The sequence below is a fragment of the Hyperolius riggenbachi genome, chromosome 8, assembly GCF_040937935.1.
Source record: "Hyperolius riggenbachi isolate aHypRig1 chromosome 8, aHypRig1.pri, whole genome shotgun sequence".
Taxonomy (NCBI): Eukaryota; Metazoa; Chordata; class Amphibia; order Anura; family Hyperoliidae; genus Hyperolius; species Hyperolius riggenbachi.
In genome coordinates, this window is record NC_090653.1 from 53,253,158 (window position 1) to 53,270,152 (window position 16,995).

The 16,995-nt window shown below is 45.9% G+C and overlaps 1 long non-coding RNA gene across 1 annotated transcript in view; it reads left to right on the forward strand.

The window, feature by feature from the left end:
- The first annotated feature begins 367 nt into the window (after nt 1-367).
- The window catches only part of LOC137528819 (uncharacterized), a 233,867-nt gene continuing 217,239 nt past the window's right edge, over nt 368-16,995 (forward strand). Inside the window, exon 1 of the long non-coding RNA XR_011023474.1 lies at nt 368-536. This is a non-coding gene — a long non-coding RNA (uncharacterized lncRNA). The remainder of the gene's footprint in view (nt 537-16,995) is intronic.

The window sequence follows — 16,995 nt, forward strand, 5'->3', positions numbered from 1 at the left end:
CTGTCACCGCTGTCTCTTCTCCGCTGGGTTCCGAACCAGCAGGCTTCACTTCTTTCTACCCGGGGAAGTTTAAACAGTAGAGTGAGCAAGCTAACAAGCCAAGAGCCTAACTAATCTTTCCCTATGAGAGAGTCTGATGCAGCTGTCACTTTACTAATTACTGCTGGCACACGAGTGAGTGTAATGGCCGGCGGAGCCTGCCTAATATAAGGGGGGGAGTGGCTCCGGTATTGAGTGTAGCCTGATTGGCTACAATGTGCCTGCTGACTGTGATGTAGAGGGTCAAAGTTGACCCTAATGGAGCATTATAGGGCGAATCGAACTTCTGCAAAAGTTCGGGCCATCTCTACTAAGGTACACAAAACAATCAGTAACCCTCCAAATAGACCCATTATATCTGGCATCAGCAGTTTGACAGCTCCCTCTTGTACATTTCCTGGATTTTTTCTTGCAGCATCATGTGACTGCTTTGGACTCATATCTTCAGGACAGCTTGGACCTATTACGAATAATTGATGACACCATACTTCCTCCAGGTACTTTTTTGGTTACCTGTGATGTGGAATCATTATATACGAACATTTCTCACCAGTGGGCAATATCCACCACCAAATACTTCTTACAAATGGAAGACCAGACCAACTCGGACCTCCATATTATTATTATTTATTTATAAAGCGCCAACATATTCCGTGGTGCTGTACAATGTAAGAAAACAAACAAGGGATACATAATGATACAGACAATGATATACATCAAATATGAACACTGATACAAAATACAGAACTGCTGATTATATTAGCAAATTTAACATGATGACTAGAATGTATAAATGCCTAACAGAGTGCAAGCAATTAAATTGATAACATTCCATGACACAAAAGGGTGAGAGCCCTGCCCTTGCAAGCTTACAATCTAAAGGAATGGGGTGGAAACAAGAGGTGGGGATGTATACAGTATATGTACAGGCAGTGCGTAATTAGGTTATTTAGTGGGTGCATGGCCTAAGCTAGAGAATATGCTTGTCGAAAAAGGTGGGTTTTGAGGGAGCGTTCAAAGATTTCAAAGGTGGGAGAATGGCGGATGTGCTGTGGAAGGGCATTCCAGAGGAGGGGTGAGGCACGTGAGAAGTCTTGTACACGTGAATGTGAGGAGGTAATTGTAGAAGAGGATAGAAGAAGCTTGTGTGCAGATCTGAGATTGCGGTTGGGTTGGTATCTGGAGACTAGTGAGGAGATGTACAGGGGAGAGAGATTATGGAGAGCTTTGTAGGTAAGGTTTAAGAGTTTGAACTGAATCCTCTCGTTAATTGGTAGCCAGTGAAGAGCTTGACAGAGAGGAGCACTGGAGCAGCAGAGGAAGAGCGAGAGGAGAGATGAATGAGTCGAGCAGCAGAGTTCAGTATAGAATTGAGCGGTGCTAGTCGGTTAGTTGGAAGTCCACCAAGCAATATATTGCAATAGTCCAATCCAGATATAATAAGAGCATGTACTAACATTTTGGTTGTGTCATGGGAGAGAAAAGGTCAGATACGTGCTAGGTTTTTGAGTTGGAGATGACAGGAGCTGGTTAGGGAGTTAATGTGAGGAATAAATAAGATAGAAGAATCAAATATTACCCCTAAGCACCGTGCTTTAGGAAATGAAGTTATAGACGTGTTGTTTACATTTATTGTAATATCAGGCAAAGAGGTGGACAGGGATGGTGGAAAGACTATTAGTTCAGTTTTATTCCTATTAAGTTTTAAGAAGCGAGAGGACAATTAAAGAGGATATAGCGGACAGGCAGTCGGGAACCCATGTGAGGAGGGAGTTAAGGTTTGGGGCCGAGAGGTACAGTTGTGTATCATCTGCATATAGGTGGTATTGAAAACCAAATGAGGTGATTAAGTTACCAAGACCGTGCAAGTAGATGGAGAAGAGGAGGGGACCAAGGACAGAGCCTTGAGGTACCCCTACAGACAGAGGATGTGAAGAAGAGGCCTGATCTGAATAAGAAACAGTGAAAGTCCTTCCAGAGAGGTAGGAAGATATCCAGGAGAGAGCGAGGTCCTTTATTCCTATAGATGAAAGGATCTGTAGGAGTAGAGTGTGGTTGACAGTGTCGAATGCTGATGACAGATCTAGAAGGATGAGTATGGAATAATAGCCTTTGGATTTAGCTGTGAGGAGATCATTGGCTACTTTGAGGGCTGTTTCTGTGGAGTGGTTTGGCCGGAAGCCAGACTGGAACTGATCAAGCAAGGAATTTGCAGATAAATACTGACTTAGTTCAACATTTAGATGCAAATGGAAGAAGTGACACTGGGCGGTAGTTAGCAAGTTCGGTGGGGTCTAGAGATGTTTTTTTAATTAGTGGTGTTACAACAGCCTTCTTGAGTGAGGATGGAAAAATTCCAGTGCAGATGAATAGGTTCCTACTAAACTTTTTACAGTATATACTTAAAGGGACACTGTAGGGGGGTCAGGGGAAAATGAGTTGAACTTACCCGGGGCTTCTAATGGTCCCCCGCAGACATCCTGTGCCCGCGCAGCCACTCACCGATGCTCCGGCCCCGCCTCCAGTTCACTTCTGGAATTTCAGACTTTAAAGTCTAAAAACCACTGTGCCAGTATGGTCTGTGTCTGCGCAGTACGCTCCTGGTGACATCAGCGGGATTGAGGACATGGCAATGCAGGCGCAGTGGTTTTCATACTTTATAGTCTGAAATTCCAGAAGTGAACCGGAGGTGGGGCTGGAGCATTGGTGAGTGGCTGCGCTGGCACAGGATGTCTGCAGGGGACCATTAGAAGCCGCGGGTAAGTTCAACTCATTTTCCCCCGACCCTCTACAGTATCCCTTTAACCACAACTACTTTATATTTAATGGGAAATATTACAAACAGCTTTGTGGCGTGGCCATGGGTGCCAAATGTGCACTGGCCATCGCAAACCTTTTCTCTGGGTTCTGGGAATGAGATGTAGTCTTTGGTGAGCAATTGTGGCATACCATCCCTATATCATGAGTTGGTATCATTACATTGATGACCTGCTAATTATGTGGAACGGTCCAGCAGATCTATGTCGACAATTCATTACAGAACTGAACACAAATGATATGAATATTTTTCTTACTATGCAGATGTCTCCAAGTGAAATTGAATTTTTGAATGTGAAAATTAAGATACAGAAAGAAGGCACACTTACCTCTGATCTCTTCCGCAAACCCACTGCGGTAAATACCGTATTTTCCGCCGTATAAGACGCACTTTTTCTCCCCAAAAAATGGGGAGAAAAAGTCCCTGCGTCTTATACGGCAAAGGCAGGGAATCCCCAACTTGCGAACGCCCGCCGCTATAAACCACCGCCATTGGGGATTCCCTGCCTGTGTGGGCAATCACTGTGCCTGGCTCCCCCGCGTGCCTTAGCTTTTCCCCTCTATTTTCCTCCTGCCCCCCTCCATGTGCGCTTCTCTCCGCCCCCCCCCCCCCCCCCCGTGTCTCCGATATGCCCGATGTAAATATTTCCCCCCTCCGGGTCTGCAGCTGCAGCGGCTTACCTAATACATGCCGCCGCGAAGTCTGCAGACACCCGGCTACTCCATATGTTTCCTCTACTGCGCGGCTACTGATGACGCAATCAGTACAGGCCGCGCAGTAGAGGAAACATATGGAGTAGCCGGCTGTCTGCAGACTTCGTGGCGGCATGTATTAGGTAAGCCGCTGCAGCTGCAGACCCGGAGGGGGGAAATATTTACATCGGGCATATATCGGAGACACGGGGGGGGGGGGGCGGAGAGATGCGCACATGGAGGGGGGCAGGAGGAAAATAGAGGGGAAAAGCTAAGGCACGCGGGGGAGCCAGGCACAGTGATTGCCCACACAGGGGGGAAGGATTTACACCGGGCATATCGGAGACAGGGGGGGGGGGAGCGGGGAGATGCGCACATGGAGGGAGGAAAATAGAGGGGAAAAGCTGAGGCATGCGGGGAGGCAGTCAAAGAAGGACACGTGGGGGGGCCAGGACACATGAGGACACATGGAGCCAGCCAGGACACATGGAGCCAGGACACAGGAGGACACATGGAGCCAGGACACAGGAGGACACATGGAGCCAGGACACAGGAGGACACATGGAGACAGGACACAGGAGGACACATGGAGCCAGCCAGGACACATGGAGCCAGTCAGGACACATGGAGCCAGGACACAGGAGGACACATGGAGACAGGACACAGGAGGACACATGGAGACAGGACACAGGAGGACACATGGAGCCAGCCAGGACACATGGAGCCAGGACACAGGAGGACACATGGAGCCAGGACACAGGAGGACACATGTGGAAGACAGGACACAGGAGGACACATGGGGAGAAGGAGCACACAGGACACATGGGGGAGAGGACACAGGAGGACACATGTGGGAGATGGCACACAGAAGGACAGATGGGGCACACAGGTGGAGAGATAAAGTACACAGGAGGACACAACATGTACAAAGACGCTCCTGGAATATAGACGCACCAGATTTAATATATATATTTTTTCCCAGGTTTTTGCCCTCTAAACTTGGGTGCGTCTTATATTCCGGAGCGTCTTATACGGCGCGAAATACGGTAGTTTATTGCACTCATCAGAGTGCACACAATAAATCATTTAAGGGCAATATTCCTGTTAGCCAATTCTACAGACTAAGGAGACTGTGCACAAATGATGATGATTTTTTTCAGACAAGCAGATGACCTCAAACAGAGACTCCAGTAATGGGGGTACCCCAGGAAGGTGATAAGCGAGCGTTCCACAGAGCTCGTATGAAAACACATAGTGAATTAATCAATCACAGACCAAGAAGATCGGACAATGTGGTAAGCACTATGTATAATATGGCTGGCTACAGATTTATAAGGCCCTAAGTGAAGCTTGGCCTATCTTTTTATCTGATGTGGACTTCAAAAAACGTTACTCCCTATCCATTATGGCCAAAAGGTGTCCTACTCTTAAGGATAGTTTATGCCCTAGCCATTTTAGAAACACAACAGGTAGAACAAAAAGATCCTTGGTGTCTGGAAGTTACCTTTGCTGGGACTATAATTTCTGCCCATTCATGAGACGACAGACCCTTATTATGGATTGTAGATCTACAGGAATGATCCATGCCCTTAAGTGCTTATGTCCCAAGCTATATATAGGTCAGACCAAAAATGCCATGAAAAAAGTATACAACAGCATCTTTCGAATATTAGATTAGCTGAAAGGGACTACAATGAAGGCAAAATTCTTACATCTGTTGCTGACCATTTTTTTCATGTTCATGGTTCTTCCTATACTGGCCTCCAGGTGTATGGCTTAGAACAGATAAACAGTTTTATAGGTAAGCAGGCCAAGATTTACATCATGGGAGCCTATATGCACAGATGTCCTGGCACCCTAGACTTCAACCTCCATGTACCTACAAACCCCCACTAAACTGCTCCGCGAGTGTGCTGGCTGTCCCAGCTGTCACCTCTCGATTACTTCCCATGATAGGCAGCTACATGTGCCCCATAGTATTAGGTAGCCAGAGCTATCCTCAGTATCAGGCGCGTAACTAGCAATCGCCGTGCCCCCCTGCAGAAATTCTAAGCGGGCCCCCTTCCCCCCGGGCCTGCTCAGGGCCGTTTTTGGGGACTGGAGGGGTTGCAGCATGAGTGGAGAGCTTGGTAGCATGTCGGTGGGGAGGGGGGATGTTCCCCCTCCTCTCTTACCTTGGACTCTCCCCTCTGCGCTCCCCTCCAGCATTGAATAGAGCGTATGCAGGCGGCTGGCAGCGGCAGATACATACCTTCCTTGTGTTCTACGGATGTTCCACTCTCTAGCTTCTGGCGCGACTTCCTGTATAAACAGGAAATCGCATCAGACACTGGAGGGAGAAACATCCACGCTGGAATGCAAGGAGGGTATGTATCTGCCGCTGCCCGCCGCCTGCATACGCTCTATTCAATGCTGGAGGGGGACGCAGAGGGGAAAGCCCGAGGTGAGGGAAGGGGGGAACGCCCCCCCTCCCCACCGACATGCTACCAAGCTCTCCCCTCATGCTGTGACCCCTCCAGTGCCCAAAAACTGCCCTGAGTGGGCCCCAGGGGGGGCCCAGGCCCCCCACGAGAGCAGGGGCTGCATCCCCTATTGTTACGCCCATGCTTAGTATTAAGTAGCTAGTGGTGACCCTGACTGCAGGGAGATCTTGTCAGTGGAATGCTGAGAGCAGGGCGAGTAACCTCTTCTTCAGGAAAAAGGGAGGCATTAGGGGAGGCGAATGAGCCGCCTTTCCATCACCAGGCGCCTGTAGGCAAGTGCCTACACTGCCTTATGGTACATCCCTGTACGGAGATATTGTTAATAAACTCTTACAAAAAGAGACAAGATGGATCTATAATCTACTAAATTTCCCAGGAGTCTAAATGAGGAGTTACATTTTTCTATAAAATTGTTGGTTTTTCAATAGTGATCTGTTTCCCTTTCAGAAATGGTGTGATTACCGTCTTGATGTGGACGCTGTCATGTGCTGCGTAACAACTATTCCTGTGATAACATGTAATTGATTATACTATGAGATGGACTCCTTTTGTTGGACCTCCTTTTCCTATGGACCTTCCTGGATCCCCTGGACTTGTTGGATTCACTCTGCTTTGATTGGCCTTTTCCGTCGTGTATTATGAACTCTGGGACTCTTTGCGCTGTTTACTCTGCGTCGTGACATTCAGGATTGCCCTCTTGATGCCATATACTGGAACTTTTCATGTAATACACTAATGGACTTTTACTATGTATGGCTCCTTTAATTGTGAATGATGTATCACCTATAATATGTGTGGCCTGCTTATTCATAATGGGTTGCATGACTGCTATTATTTATATACTGTATTATTGACTGTGAACACTACTGCGAAATAAGATTGACAGTATGCAACATCTCCTTATACAGTTTTGCCTTCTTTCTCCCATTATCTATTATGCACCTTGGCCATTAATGAATAATTTCTGTCCCTATGCCCTTTAGTGCTACTGGGCTTTATACATACCTACTTCCTGCGTTCCAGCGTGGTTCCGCTGTTACAGGAAGCTCTCCGGATTGGTTGGGGACGTCATCTGGCCGGCATTACATGTGCGGCTGTGGATAGCGGGCACATGTGACCTCCCTTTTCATTAATTAGTTCGGCACTAGACGCCAAACATGCTAGGAGTCTTCCCCTGCATCTCTTGAAAAAGCGGCTTGACCGCCACGATACCGGTGGAGCCATCCTCCGGGGGCTGTCTCCTCCGCTCCATGCTGATCCAGTCTTCCATTCATGGTCTGGGTGTAGTATTGCCTCTCATTGTACACTTCCATTTATGTTTCTGAGATCATAGTCACCTCATTCACAGTCACCTGTCAATCTTATTTCATGCATATTTTTAATACTGTTTGACCTTATGATGCACTTTACTGTATTACTTTTTTGATTAATTGGTCTGGTCCTAGAAGGACCTTTTCACTTGAGCATATTCACTCTTGATACAATACTTATGATCCCGGTGTTCTACACCTGTTGGTAGCTCTATCTGAGCACCACAGGTGGTGTCTATATTCATTCTTATACACCCACTATTGGTTTAATTGTTATGATACAGCTCCTAATAGGACAATGATATATAATATATGATGTTATTGTGGTCTTTGTGAAGAAGCATATTTTAAAAGCTTTTAAACTGTCTTATAGTGATTTTTTGATTATCTAATAAATTGTGATACTACTTTTTGATATCCATGTGTACTGCTAATTTATGGGCCATATACAGGGCTGTATTTACCATAAGGCACTGTAGGCACGTGCTTACAGGCGCCTGATGGTGGAAAGGCGGCTCACTTCCCTCCTCGAGTGCCTCCCTCCCTCCTTCCCTATGTAGAATCCTGATAAGAGTGTAAATGAGAGGTCACTTACCCAGTTTTCAGCATTCCATAGACGAGATCTCCCTTCAGTTAGGGGCACCTCTAGCTACCTAATATTGAGGTTCCTCTAGCTACCTAACACTAAAGGACATCTGTAGAAACATATGACTGTCAAGGGAAGTAAGGGAGAAGTGACAGCTGGGCCAGCCAGCATACTTGCAGTGCAGTTGGGGGGGGGGGGGGGGGGGGCGGGGGGTTGTAGGCCCATAGAGGACAAAGGTGCCAGGACATCTGTGCCTATAAGCTCCTGTGATGTAAATCCAGGCCTGGCCATATAGTGTTTGCTTGCTTGATAGACAGTGAGTGACAGCTTGCCTCAAAAGTCCCAGACACTTGCTTGACCACTGCAGTTAACATGTGTGGCAGCTTGACTACATGAGTGCGCCAGACCACTGCCCGCCCCTTGCTTCTTGTTGCCCTGGGCCATGGCCTTTGTGGCCTTGCCTGAAATCCAGCCATGACCTCCCCACAACTCTTACACCCCCCCTTCTTTGAGATTTTGTAAGCAGAGTAAGGGCTCGTTTCTATATGCGCACTTTTAATGCACCCGCTGTCAGAGGACATCAGACAGGGCATAGACTGCACTGCCTGATGTTTCCATACATGCGCTGCCATTCACCACTGAGTCGAAGCGCATGGTTGCCTGCATTTTTGCCCATTTGCGCCCATGATCCCTTTCATTATAATGAATGGGATCACAAGCGCCACCCTCGAGGAATCATGTGCAATGCAGAGCTCTGTGCTACATTTGTAAACAAGCCCTTAAGCATTGTAAGTTCATGCAAGGGAAAAGAAACCTTCATGTTCATTTCTGCTCCTCCCCGGATCATTAATACAAGCCTTGCTCATGTCATTTTACAGAAGCTGTGTAATTTAAAAAAAGGACTAATCTGGCATATTAGCTGAGTCCTCATTTCCATCAATTAACCACCTGTAAAATACATTTGCATGTTATTTGGATATTTATGCAATAAGTGTGTTCAGTGGTGAAATGATACATCAAGAGGCAGCTTGCAGATAACAGAAAGTTTATTGCAGAGCAGAAAGCAGAACAGATTTCAGGTACAGAAACATAAAAGCTGCAGGGAGATGTCACACTCAAAGAGAACCTGTAACATGACAAAGTATGGACAAGCTAGGAGTATGGTCAGAGTGCAACACCTTTATGGTCAAAGTGCAACACCTTGTTGTCTGTGCTACAAAGACACTGAAAACTGATCCTATACATACAGTATTTCTCAATTACTTCAGAGTAATACAATGTACATTAATGTGTAACCCACAACACAATAACCTACAAATTAATGAAGTGGATAGTACACCCAAAAAGGGCTGGCTTTCAGGCAGCAGGAACCTATATCCATAGGCAAATGCAGGTGGGGTGACGGTCATTACAGCTGCACAGAATCCCCTCTCAGACCGGGCCAGTGCAGTGTCTGGGGAGAGGCACAAGTTGAGACCCCAGAATATCTGCCGCTCACAACACTGCCCCCTTTTTTTACCTGCTACAATTGACTTTGGATGAAGCACCAGCAGTGTGTGTGCAGAGCATGGAGCAGCTCTGGGAAACTTAACAGAGTCAGGTATGAGCACTGTCCTGTATCCTGCTGTGTGAATACTTCACTCTCCCCTTCATTAGCAATATCGACTGTCCTCATTATTATCTGTATCCAAACTGCTCCTGATTGAGTAGATTGGACATTTAGGAAATAATTGTCAGATCTTGTCAGTCGGACGGGAAATTGCATTATGAGTACCCAGCCTGATGTCCTCCCTTATTATTTTACTGTATTGTAAATAAACTATGAGATGAAGTAGAGGAGGGGTATGACCTGATTGAATACAAACAGTCCTTATTCAAAATGCGTACAAAACTTTATTTATATTATTTATCCAAAATATTAAAACATGAAAGGTCTAAAAAATCCACCAGGCAACCCACCGCCCACATTAACCCAGCCAGTACCACCCCAAGCCCCCCGAAAAAAGGCTACACATCCACAACCACCAAATATTCCTAGGTCATGTGCACATGAACAGTACTAATGGCTGCGCAGCCTCTAATTGTAAGGCAGGAAGACTGTTCGTGATATATGAGTTTCACTGGGGAGCTTCACTCCAGTTAATATCTAGAGGCACACTTCATAGCAACAAAAGGAGTCACAAACAAATGATTTCTCCATATGACAGAAGGTTCCATATACAGTGCAGTCTGTGTACATGTGCCAGCTCAGTAGAACAAAGCGAGATCTTTATATCTCCATAGCTCAAAAATCACCACAGCCATGTGTAACCATGGCATAGACTGTTAGCAGCAAACATAGTAATGCAGGTTAGCCAGTCAGATAGAGTAGCAAAGCAAGTGAGGCAACAGTTCAGCGCATGTCAATGCAGCATGGCATAAGCAAATCAAATCATGGCAGAATGCATAGAGTGAAAGTTCATGCATAGATAGCGATGGTAAAGTTTCTGTGCAGCCATATAGTAGTTTGCTCCGTTAGGTTAGCCAATCAGGCAAAGTAGCAAAGCAGATGAAGCACCAGTTCAATGCATGTCAATGCAGCATGGCATATAGCAATGGTAAAGTTACTGTGCAGCCATATAGTGGTTTGCTCCGTTAGTAGCAACATATATGCCCTGTGGGCTCTTACTGTGTCCCCAGATGAAAAGGTCCAATGGCTTGTGGTGAGATATGAGCCAGCCAGCTAAACAGAGAATTGTGGTGCTGTGCGAAGAGAAGCCAGGGGCCCGGCTAGACGGCGTGGGAACATGAGGATGGCGTGACCATGATGGAGGACAGCGTCCTCAATCGATTTCGCCGGCTCTCCCGGCTTCTTCAGGAGGCGTGTCCCTCCGTAAACGATGCTGCGGCTAATTTTAGGCCGCCATCAAATCCGGTCGCAAGATGCGGCGCCCCCCGCCCCCACCCCAGGGCTAACGCGAGCAGGGGGGCGGGCAGACACGACGGGCGCGCCCAATAGCGCACATGGCGCGTCCGCCAAGCCCCGCCCACCCGCACGCAGGCCCAGGGGAGGGGGCGGGGGACGCCAGAGAGCAGCCGGATTGGACGGCGGCAGCACAACAGCAGCAAAGCATCCAGCCCAAACATAAATTTGCATTATATATACTTATGTGACAAAAGCATTTATCCTGATCAGAAGATAGAAATACATATAAAAAATAGCCAAATGGCAAAAATTATTTAGAAATATACATGACAGCATATGCGACTCCGCTCCACAGCAATGACTAGATTAGCCCCATCATATAGAGCCATGAATGTGCATAAGCGCACATTCTGACTCAGGTGGGGGCATGCTTTTAATCAGCAACTCAACATATCATAACATATTATAAAAGATAGTAACGCAGAGTACAATGGATAAGATGCTCCAGCGGGAAGCCCCAGGCCCCTCATCCCTGGACATGCAACACAGACACAGACAGCAGAGTGAAAAGCAGCCCCAACAAAGGATATATAGACCCAGTCACTGAAGTGGGAGAAAAGGGACGTAACTGGTATTTTCATTGAGGCCCGGTAGTTTAGTTGCCTCAAGATCAAAAATCCAACGTGCTTCTCGTTGTAAGAGTAAGCGATCCATATTACCACCCCTCACAGCATTGTGGATGCGATCCAAGCCAACAAAGTGCAAACACTGAAACTTACCTCCATGAGCGGACTTAAAATGTCTCGCTACGGGGGTAAGATTATTTAAATTTGTACTTTTAATACTTGCAATGTGTTGTGAAATTCTTAAACGGAATTCATTTTTAGTTTTTCCCACATAAAACGCCCCACATGGGCAGAGTAGCAGGTATACCACAAGGGTAGTACTGCAATTCACGTAATGTGGGAAATGCCATTTACGACCAACTGGTAGGCGAATTGATCTGCCCACCTGAAAGTATCGACATACTGAACACCCGCCACAAGTGTATATACCGGTGACCTTACAGTGTTTTGTGCTGGCCTGGGGATCCACAAAATGGCTGCTAACCAAAAAATCCCGTAAAGATGGTGCTCTACGGAATGAAAAAAGGAGAGTCCTTGTTACAATTGTACTTAATTTGGTGTCATTGGTGAGAATGTGACAGTGTTTCTCCAAAATTTTGGAGACCTCTCGATGTTGCGTGGAGAATTTCGTGCAGAATCTCGTGGCTTCCGATCTGTCTCGGGCGGTACGTCCACCTGTATCCAACAGGGCAGTTCTATCACTAGCATCATTTTACTGTATTGTGTGTGGCTGAGAGAGACCTTTCAGGAATCCCCCCTTGAAAATCCTGGGTTTGTCCCTGATATTTATCTCAGAAGAGGGAAGTTTCTGGATCCTAAAGAGGCTTTCCCCATCCTCCTCAGCCAGCCGGTTTGCTGCGACCCCTAAGAGAGGCCTCTCTGCTCACGCGTACTAACATCACCCCCTCTGGCTCTGGTGAAAATAGCCGAGCCCAACCGCATCCATGCTACTGTGCAGGCGCAGACACCTTGCACATGTGTAGTAGTGCAGAGCAGACAGGATACAGCCTAGCTCCTCCCAAGGAAGCCAAGTGGGTAGGTGCTGGTGCACCTGTGTGAGTTGTCCCAGCACTGGAACGGGGCTGCGGAGGAGGATGAGGGAAGCCTCTTTAGGAACCAGAGGCTCCCCTCTCCTGATGTAAGTACCCTTTAAGGGAACAGTTTTTTTTTCACTACAGGTACACTTCAAGCATTTACTATTGCATGAAAGTGTGTGTGTGCGTGCGTGCGTGCGTGCGCGCGCGTGCGTGCGTGTGTGTGTGTGTGTGCGTGTGTGTGTGTATGTGTGGATGTGTGTATGTGTCCCACGCACACAACAAGGAGGAGATTGTTATTGTTGACGTCTGTGTTGGAACAATCCTTCCTCTGGTCACATAGATACAAAAGATGAATGAGTTTCTCAGCTTGGGACTTTTGATTCTAAGCTCCACCCACAACCACTGAACGGTCAAATGTGAGAGCCTCTACCAGCCTTTGGTGCTTTGTCATTGGACTATTGAGCCAGAAAGGCACAATAGCAACCCATAGCTCTTCAGCACACATATCTTTACTCTAACACACCAGTACTTCCAGTATTTCCAGAGCTGCCTGACTGCTAAACTGGACTTTCTATTGTTTTACGTCTTGTTCACCTCTATTTGATATAGCAGAACCTGAGCTCTATTGCTCTATTTATTTATTTTTGTTTTGAGTCAAGATGCTAAAATGGAAAAAATGTCCAAAATCACAGAGCCACACAGTTCAGATCACATGTGATGGGACCAGAGCCCCATTGCAATGCACTGGTTATGCTATCACCTGGAAAACATACACGTTACTACATACAAAATATATATATATATCTTTATAGAATCTCCCTGTGTCTCTGCGTCCCATGTCCCAATCTGTGTCAGTGCTTTTGCGCTACTGCACAAGTTTTGCACTGACAGCTGTTGGGACAGGACACAGGATGAGCCAGGGCAGGGGGTGGGCGAACAGGCGTGTGTGTGCGCGGCGGGCTCGCGGTGGACTGGCGCATGCATGTGTGCTGCAATGCTGCAGAGGTGATTGACCTAGAGTCCGTTTTGAAATGGGCTTAGGTCGCATAGTATATATATATTTATACAAACACTATGGTAATGTGTAAAGTATGGAATGAAACGGGGTTACCACTACAGTTTTCATTGTAGCTGTATTTGTTACTCAGAGACACGGTTCTTTGGTGCACATATTGGTAAATAAAATACAATATTATTTTTTTTCCGTGACTCTCATGATATGAGATCAGAATTATTCCCAGCAAGAGAGAAAGTTACACATCTCATCCTTCCTCTGATCAGGATAATATAAATTCACAGAGAAATGAAAGACAATATACTGTAGCAGGAACAAACTCAAATGTCTGCTCCAGATCAGTATATACCATATTTTTCGGACTATAAGACACTCCTGACCAAAAGACGCACCTAGGTTTAGAGGACAAAAAGCAGGGAAAAACATATATACCAAACCTGGTGCATCCATGGTGCAGGGGCGTCTTGTGGACGTTTCCCCCCCAATTATTGTGCCCCCCTTGTACCTCTTGTGTTTTTCATGTGTCCGCCTCTGTTCCCTTAATGTCCTACTCCATGCCCCTTTATGTCCTTCTGTGTCCTCTATTGTCTCCCTTGTGTGCTACTGTGTCCCCTGTCTGTCTTCCATGTCCTCCTCTGTGCCCTTTTGTGTTACCCTGTGTCCTCCGTTTGTCCCCTGTGTCCTCCTTTTGTCCCACTGTGTCTGTTGTTTTTCTCCCTGTGTCCTTTGTTTGTACCTCTGTGTCCGTTGTTTTTCCCCCTGTGTCCTTTATTTGGCCCCCTGTGCCCACTGTTTGTCCCCCTGTGTCCTTTTTTTGTCTCCCTGTGTCCGTTGTTTGACCCCTGTGTCCTTTTGTTTGTCAGTAATATTATAATTGGGAATGTGTATTTTTCTATATATGGAAGAAAGACTAAAAAACCTTCCAGTCCTTTTTGATGTGATCCACTTCACTTCAAATCATTCACTGTATTTGTAGAAAGGACTACAGCATAAATGTAAAGCACAAAGTCTTACAAATCTTGTGGTACAAAAATAGCAAAAAAAATCTTTATTGACACAGATACAAAAATCCTTAAAAAAGGAGGTCTCTGCAGGATGCTCCTCACTTGCATAAGTAATCACAGGAATTTCAATAATCAATTATAGCAAAGGCTTAATGCATTCAGCAAAACATTGATTGGCAACGACACGCTCGTTTCGGGCGTACAACACCCTTCATCAGGCCACTGTATAAGCACTTTCTATATATCCTGTTAGCAGTACATGGCAGGAGCAAGTAAAATGACAGAAACTACATCTGACCAAGCAGACGCATATTACACAATCCTGATGGCAAATGAATACATCACTAGGCAGCTAAAGGCAGGAGTGCTTGCTATAATTGATTATTGAAATTCCTGTGATTACTTATGCAAGTGAGGAGCATCCTGCAAAGTAATCACAGGAATTTCAATAATCAATTATAGCAAGCACTCCTGCCTTTAGCTGCCTAGTGATGTATTCATTTGCCATCAGGATTGTGTAATATGCGTCTGCTTGGTCAGATGTAGTTTCTGTCATTTTACTTGCTCCTGCCATGTACTGCTAACAGGATATATAGAAAGTGCTTATACAGTGGCCTGATGAAGGGTGTTGTACGCCCGAAACGAGCGTGTCGTTGCCAATCAATGTTTTGCTGAATGCATTAAGCCTTTGCTATAATTGATTATTGAAATTCCTGTGATTACTTATGCAAGTGAGGAGCATCCTGCAGAGACCTCCTTTTTTAAGGATTTTTGTATCTGTGTCAATAAAGATTTGTTTCCTATTTTTGTATCACAAGATTTGTAAGACTTTGTGCTTTACATTTATGCTGTAGTCCTTTCTACAAATACAGTGAATCCTTTTGTTTGTCCCCATGTTTCCTCCTCCACTCCCCCCATGTAAAGTAATTACTACTAGCAATAGCCCATCATATCTCATCTGACCTGAGGACGCCCATGGCAATTAGTGGCTTCTCCTCTGGCTCACTCTTCCCTCTAGTGCTGGTCGCGTGTAATAATGTGATCAGCAGAAGCCGGCACTAGGAGGCAGAGTAAGTGAGAGGAGAAGCAGCTGATCACCGTGGATGCCCTGGGTCAGATGAGAGGGCTGGCACTGGTAATTACTTTGCACAGGGGAGTAGAGGAGCACACAGGGACAGTAAATGCAGTCCCCTGACATTGCGGCGGGTCAGAGGTTCATATCGGCAGGCGTTTGTATATCAGGGACTCCCTGCATTTGGACCATAAGACACAGTGGCATTTTCTCCCCACTTTTGGGGGTAAAACAGTACGTCTTATAGTTTAAAAAATATGGTAAATAGAATATATAAAGTGCTAAAGTGATTAATAATTTTTAGGTTAGGAGCCCTAACTACAAAAAAACAACAATAAATTGCTGGTAATAACGTGATCAATTACCCCTGATAAACATACATTAATTATCATTTAGGTGAAGTTTGGATAATTGTGCTTTATTATCAGTAATTTATTGTTATCATTTATTTAATGTGAGTTCTCCTAACCTTATAAATTAGTTATCACTTAATGGTTTTATGCATTCCAGATAAAAAAAGATTTATTCTCTGATGCAGACCTTTGAGTTTGACATTACTTTTTACTTCTTTATTCTTAATTGGTTCTCTCAGTAATGGTTATATGAACTGATACAACACAGAGATTATTTATAGATTTTGATGCAATTTTTCTTTTTATATATATAAAAAAGAGTTGCCGCAGTGTTGTGATTTCATTCTAAAAAGACCAGCATGCTTTGCAAACTGAGTGGAATGAAGGCTTCCTGGGTTAAAAGAGAGTTTGTACATTTTTCTGTGCAAATCATTATGCCAGTAAGGGCTGTTTGACACTAGCAGCACTTTTCTAAGCGCCAGTGATTTGAAATGCTCTGGAAAGGCCCTCAAACAGTCTCCTGGGTCCCCTCCTAGTGGCTGATGACATGGTTGGGGCGGCGGCTTCTGTGCAAGCTTGACCATGCGGATGGACTCCCGTGGCTGGGAGTGTTCTGTGCAGGTGCAGTACTTCTGTGCCCGTGGGGGTGCGAAGGCGCCGACCCGGCAAGGTTAGCGGCTGCTAGGAGGAGACTGATCTAATCTGATATTACATTATTAAGTAAAACCTTGGATTGAGAGTAACACTGACCTCCCGTGTGACTGCCTGCCACAAGACTAAGTCGGTCCCCACACAGCATCTCTGCCTGCAGGCCGCTCTACTGCCTTCTTCGCCACCACCAACAGGGTCCAGGACTCCAGGCGGATTCCTGAATTTTTAAGGCTGCTGCTAGAAGCGGCCACTATAATAATTTTTCTGGTGCGTGTACATGCCTGCCTAATTATTCTGGCTGCACTGCGGCTGCAACAACAAAACAAAAGGCATGTACATCTGTCAATTCCCCTTCGTGACCGTTACCTTGCCGCGGTGAAGGGGCTTGCGTATCACAATGAAGC